Source organism: Herpailurus yagouaroundi, unplaced genomic scaffold (genome assembly GCF_014898765.1).
Source record: "Herpailurus yagouaroundi ecotype Mexico unplaced genomic scaffold, PumYag 182, whole genome shotgun sequence".
NCBI lineage: Eukaryota > Metazoa > Chordata > Mammalia > Carnivora > Felidae > Herpailurus > Herpailurus yagouaroundi.
The window spans coordinates 5,476,268-5,483,039 of NW_024412413.1; positions in this window are offsets into that span (position 1 = coordinate 5,476,268).

Below are 6,772 nucleotides of genomic sequence, written 5' to 3' on the forward strand. Positions count from 1 at the left end.
AATGCGAGTTCCCACCCCCGTGGAGCTCACGTTTGTTCCGAGACCAGCGTGCACCCGTGTCCCTCTCCGTGACACCACACGGCGGCTAGTTACCCACCTCCCGGGGGAGAGGGCAGAGGCTTGACGAGCCTAACGGGAGGTTTCGTTCCGAGGCGGCTGTGCGGCTTCTCCTTCCTTTCCCCCCTTCTCTTTTCTGCTCCTCTCCCTGCTCCTTCCCTTCGCTCTCGCTCCGGCTGCCTGCACACAGTCAGGAGGGCTTGGGATCAGGGAAGAGGGCGGCACGTCCAGGTTCCTGGCTTGGCGAACGGAGCCTCTCCCCTCATCGCCGCTTGGGCTTGGAAGAGAAAGCCTGGAGACCCGCTCTCAGGGTTCTGGAGAGAGACAGGAGGCGGGGCCTCTGGGAGGAGCGTCTTTCTGACCCCAGTGGAGCAGGAAGAGACTCCCAGGGCCCTCTCTGAGCTCCAGGGTCTCACCCTGAGTGAGACCTCATGTCTCATTCGTCCTCGACAGGGACGACGTCTCCTGCCTCTCCTCCCACACGCACTTCGTTACTGGTGTCCGCTCGTTTGTCCCCTGGCTGCCCCGCTGGTGGGGAACGGGCTCCTGGGGCCTGGGGATTTCAGCGCTCTACTGCTGAGAGTATAACGGAGCTGTCACAGACGACTGCAGCCAGTGAGCGCTCACATCTGTCCACCCCTCTCTGCCCCGGCCGCATTCTCGGGAGTCCTTCCTCTCGCACCTGGAGTCTTTTCCCTTCCCTCCCCGCCTAGTTTACCTTTTACTCTGCAGCTAAAGTGACCTCTTAGAAACAACTCTGACCTGGGTCTCACCCTCATTAGACCCCTTCACTGGCCCTTCTTTGCCCTCCGGCAACATTAAACTCCGTAGTCTGTCCTCCTGTGATCTGGATTTCACCTGTTCTGTGTCCTTACTTGCCAGCGCATGGAACCGTCGGGACCCGTCGGCTCTTTTCCTCTTGGCTTCGCCCCCTCTCTCTGGCGTACTCTTCCCCTCCCACCTCCCCCGTTCCCTTCCCTCTGATTGCCTGATGAGGGCTTCTCATCTTCAAGATGCCACTCATCCGCTAAGCGTGGGACTAAACATCGCTCCTGGGTCCCCCTCCTTGTATGGTTCGGCACACCAGATGTGTCACCCCGTTGTCCCGTGGTTTCCATAGTTTCCGACAAGCGGTCAGTTATAATTCTCTGTTCCTTTGTGGAATGGGCCTTTTTTTTTCCCTGAGTGCCTTCAAGATTTTCTCTTTATCGTTGATTTTCAGAACTTGGAATATGATACGTCCAGGCATATGGTTTTTGGCCTGGTGGAAGTGGATACTGATCCTGCTTGGGGTTCCCTGGGCTTCTCCCATCTGTGGTTCGTTGCCCTTCGTTATTTTGGAAGAATTCTCTGCTGTTGTCTCGTCAGAGATCTCTTCTGTCCCATTCTCTGTCTCTCTGCTTCTGAGATTCCAGTTACACGTGTGCCAGATTGATAATTGTCTTACTACTTTTTTTTTTTTATTATTTTTTTTAACGTTTATTTATTTTTGAGACAGAGAGAGACAGAGCATGAACGGGGGAGGGGCAGAGAGAGAGGGAGACACAGAATCAGAAACAGGCTCCAGGCTCTGAGCTATCAGCACAGAGCCCGACGCGGGGCTCGAACTCACATACCGCGAGATCGTGACCTGAGCCGAAGTCAGATGTTTAACCGACTGAGCCACCCAGGCGCCCCTGTCTTACTACTTTTGGATGTCGTGTTTATTAACTCTCTGCGTGTTTCAGCTTGGGAAATTTCTGTTTCCTTCTGAAATTTCTTTCCGAGATTTCCTTCAGGTTAACTGATTTTTTCTTCTGCTGTGTCAGATCCACAAAGTCAGGTCTATGAGCCATTCGGAAGCATCGTACATTTCTGTTTCTGTGTTTTTGTTTTTCCTCCAGCGTTTCCGCTTCTGGTTTCCATCTCACTGCCAAAATATCCTGTCTGTTCAAGCATGCTGTCCACGTTTTCCATGAAGTCCTTTAACATATTCATCAGACTTACTTTAGAATCTCTGAGTCTGATTCTACTGATTATTTGGTCTCTTGACATGAGATAATTCTTTTTCCTTGCTTTTTTTAACGAGTAGTACTTTTTCAGTTGAATGCTGGACATAGCGTACTGACTTTGGAGATGAAGGTCGTTTGTGTTTATGCTTGGAAACAGGCCTGCCTTTTTCTGCCAGGCCATTAGTGTTGGAGGGGAGTTGGTCTGGTGTGAGTTGGGCCGTGTTTGGGCTCTGTTGTTGCTCTGGTCACTTGAATGACCGCTGGTTTTAATTCCTTTAGCATCGCCTTGTGCTTAGCATGGGGGCTGAGTTTCCAAAGGACCTTTCCTCACCGTTCCTGGCCCACTTTCACCTTTGGGTCGGAGCCTTGGAAGGGTCTCTCCGCACATCCTTGTCCCTCCTCTGGGGGTAGACTGGTTACTTGTGGCTCTGATTCACTGGCTTAGAGAGGAAAGGTTTCCACCGGGAGGCCCTCAGTTGTCTGGCCCAGCTGCACCTTAGAGCTTCTGCCTCAGGCATCTCTGAGCTCCTGGGTTTTGATGGGGCTCTCCCAGTGATCCTGCACCCCCCCCCACCCCCACCCCCACCCCAGTGACGGCCAACTCTGCCTTGATGGTGGATCTTGTACAGGAAAATCTTACACCTCTCTTCCAGCATTTAGGGGTCTCTGATAGAGCCCAGGAATGGTATCTGCCCCTCCCCAAGGCCAGCTTTCACCCATTCTGAAGCCATATTGGTTCTTCACCAGGGCCCTTGGGACAGCAGGGTTTGCTCTTCTGCCCCCCCCGTGTCTGAAAGCATTTTTCCCTAGAGGGAAAAGGATCCTGGCAGGGTTTTCCCTTTGTCTGCAGCCCCAGCACTGGGGAAGTGTCTCTAGGCTGCCATCCCTTCTGCAGAGGTGAGTCCATTTGGTGCCAGCCCTCTCCTGTATCTGGCTCCACAGGCCCACGATGCACCACAATCTGTGAAAGTTTTACCTAAATTCTTCTTTCCCACTTGCGTGGCGCCTTGCTTCTCTTCTGACTCTCCAGAGGGCCTGTCTTTCTGGGGTTTCAGCTCCGACGGCCTTGGACTCAGCTGGGGGTCTTGTTCACACAGCCTTTCCTTGTCAGTGTGGGAGCCACGCTTTTTCCAGCTCCCTGCAACCTGGGGGAGGTGACCCTGCTTCCCGGTACCTTGAAAGTCAGGTGAGGCAGTGGGCCTGCCTACAGCTTCCGGAATGTCAGACGGTGTGCAGTACAGCACGGTCCTCTGCCGTCAGCAGGGAGCGAGGGGAACCCAGCATGGGCTTCCGCAGCGCGTTAAGGCAAGCGGAGGGGCCGGGCCGTTGGGAGGTGGAAGTTTCCCTACGGACTGGAGTTTTCTGGAAGCTGAAGTCATTTCCGCCAGAAAGCCAGAGACCCCAGCTTGGGCGTTGTGTGTGTGCTGTGGCTCACCGGTAGCTCTCGTGAGGCCCAGCTCAGCCTGGAATGAGCCAGGTTCCCCTGGGCCCCTGCCCCCGAGCGGCCGGGCAGCAGACTGGGTGGTGGCCGTGTCTGTCTTTCTTAAGCCCCGAGCAGACCAGGAGGTGCGAGCACGCCCCACGTCTGTGGCGTTGCCTTCCTCACTGCTTCGCTGGGCAGGGGCCCCTCTTGCAGGTGAGGAACCGAGGCCCGAGGAGAAGCTGGCCCGGGTGCTGGCAGCAGTGGGAGTGGCTCTGGCCAGGTCAGCCCCCGGGGGCGCGCGTTGGGTAGGTTAACTTCCTCTGCCACCGTGGTCAGCCCCAGGGTCACCACCGCTGATGCCTTTGGTAGCCAGGCGATGGCATTTAACCTGCATGGTGATCTTCGCCTTCCAGGTGGGGAGACAGACCGAGAGGGGCTCATTCGGGCTCAGCATCGAGTGTTAGGAAGCGGCCGAGCCGGGATTTCAGACACGGCCTCTAGAAGCCAGTGCCCGTGTGGCCTTGCCTTTGGCCGGTTTGCCTCTCCCGTGGGAGGGGGTGAGGCCAGCACGTGAGTGGGCGTATCTGGGCCCTGGAGAGCCCGAAGCAAGGGCTGGCGTGGAGGGGTGGGGCGAGGTGGTCACAGGAGGGGAGGGGAGGAGGTACTCTGAGGCCTGGTACTCTTGCGGGTGCTGGGGCTCTGCCTGCCGGGAGCTCCAGAGACGCTGTGGGTAGGGCTCAGGGGGCTCCCTCGAGGGACAGGAGGCCGGCACTCACCCGCCACAGCTCCTGTCCCTCAGCGGGTGCGGGTGCCCAGGGCCTTGGCTCCTGGCCCTTCCTGGCCTGCTCCTCCAGTGGCTGAGAGAGAAGCAGGCAGTCCACTCGGGCTGCAGGAGACGTTCAGGGCGGTTGAGGCAGGTGGCCTGGACACTGAGAGGGCCTGCTGGGGGAGGGGCGGGTTACCAACACCTGGGCCCAAGTCTTGGGGGCGAGGCCCTCACCCTTTCTAAGTGTCCTGCCGTCTCGGGCGGAGGTGACGCGCTCTGTTTCGCAGGGGCTTTTGGGAGGGGACGTGCTCGGGCCTCGCACTTTATTAGCCGCCGCTTTCTTTGTCCCCTCTTTCGTGTCAGCTCCACCTGGAACGTTCCGTGCCGGTTGCTGCATAAGAGCCCGTCTGGACTCGCGCCTTGAAACGACTCCGTGTCTGTCGTCACGGATCTTGGCCCAACCCGCCACGTGTCTGCGGGTCAACAGGAGGCTGAGGCTGGGCTTGGCTGGGCAGCTCTGCTGTGGGGGTCTCTTCCCTCGTCCAGGGACTGTCCCTCTCGGCGATGGAGCAAAGCACAAAAGGGCAAGCGGAAGCACGTGGGGTCGTGCGGCTTTGCCTTCCCGCCTGGGCCGCGGCCGGTCTCCTGGCTGTGCCCAGCCCAGCGTCCCCTTCTTCCAGGAGGGGCTGTGAACCCAGGTGGTGAGGAGTGCGTGGCGAGGAACTGGGGGCCCAGTGGGGAGCGGGGTTCCCTCTGCTGTATGCCACGGCCACCCTGCAGCTCACTGGCTTGTCCTGTCCTGAGGCTCTTGTGTCAAATGCTGCTTTTAAAAAAAATTTGCTTTAATGTTTATTATTTTTGAGAGAGACAGAGCGTGAGCAGGGGAGGGGCAGAGAGAGAGGGAGACGCAGAACCCGAAGCAGGCTCCAGGCTCCGAGCTGTCAGCACAGAGCCCGAGGTGGGGCTCGAACCCACAGACTGTGAGATCATGACCTGAGCCGAAGTCGGACGCTTAACTGACTGAGCCACCCAGGCGCCCCAAATGCTGCTTTTTTAAGCGGAGCCTCTCCTGACTTTCCTGGGCCCTCCTGGCGACGGGGCCTCTCTCTCAGGGAAGAGCCACATGCTCTGCCTGGTGGGTGGGCTCTGTGCGCCTAGAAGCTGAGCTCCCGCAGTGCTGGGGAGGCCTCCCGGCCCCTCCTCCCTCTGCCTCAGCCTCGGTCCGTCCTTGCTGTGCTGGGGTTGAGGGTTGGAGCCGTAGCCTGCAAGTGAGAACGTGTGGCTCGAGGCCTTGGTCTTGCTGCCTGCTTGCTCGGTAAGAGTGGGGGTGTGTGTGGTGTGTGTGTGTCATTTGTGTGTGTGTGTGTGTGATGCGTGTGAATGTTGGGACGTGGGGTGTGTGCACTGTGCGTGTTCCTGGCTGTGGTGTGGTGTGGTGTGTACGTGTGTGCGTGTGGTGCATGTGAAGAAGCTCTCAGCTCCAGAGTCACAGTTTTGGGTTCTGGGCTCACGGTGTCGCGTCTGTGGCCTTGGCCAGTTCACCTCTGAGCTGGCTCTTTGTGTGTGAGGTGTGATGACAGAAGCCACCTGGGGGCTTGTGCGAATCCACCGAGGACGGGGCTGAGTTGCTGCGACAGCACCTGGGACGCTGAGCACGGCCGTCGCTGTCACGGAGGTGACTGCTGGGTGCCCGCGTGAGCCGCTGCGGGCTTCTCGCCTCGGTTCCCCTCCCGGTTGCCGGCGTGGGACTGGCCTGCGCCTGTCATCTCCCGAGAGCCGATGGGGCGTATGTGAAACCTCCCAGATGGGGACAGGTGTTTTCCCAGCGAGGACCTGGAGGCCACGTCAGCCTCTGTCGGGAGAGCGGGTCCGACGGCTGGCGAGGGGCCCGCGGGAGCCCCACGTCCTGGGTCGCCTGGGCCAGCTCCGCGAGGCGCGGCTTCGGATGCTGGGCTCTTGCTGTTTCTGGACGGGTCCCACTGTAACGTGTCGATGCTCCCGGCTCCAGGACACCCGGGGCGCATTTGACAGAGGGTGGTGGGTTGAACGCACGTGCTCTCCTCTGCTTCCTCTTACGACCTCGCTGCGTGACGATCCCGGGGTAGACACGGCGTAGACCGCAGACCAAGGAGCAGACCTGGGGTCGCAGGTGCCCGCGGATTCCCGGTGATCGGGTGCTGGCTTAGCTGGCGGGAGAGCCCGAGTGCCGGCAGCGGGAGGGCCGCGGGTGCACAAACCGGTTCCAGCCGGAGGGCTCTGGCCGTGGGGTGCACCCCTCAGAGGGTGGCAGCCACGATGGGATAGACGGCACCAGGCCGTTGCAGAGACATGTTTCTTGGGGGAACTTGATCGGGGAGGCTGTGGATGTGGGCACGCCGAGCACAGCGTAGGCTGAGCTGCGGTGCCCTATGGGAAACGAGGGTCCCGTGAAAGCCACGCCCTTGAAATGGAGGTTTCCCGCCCCCACCCCTGCTTGGCTCCCGGCATGCAGGTGGTCCCTCGGGACAGAGAGTAGAGGCATCTCCTCTGGAGACA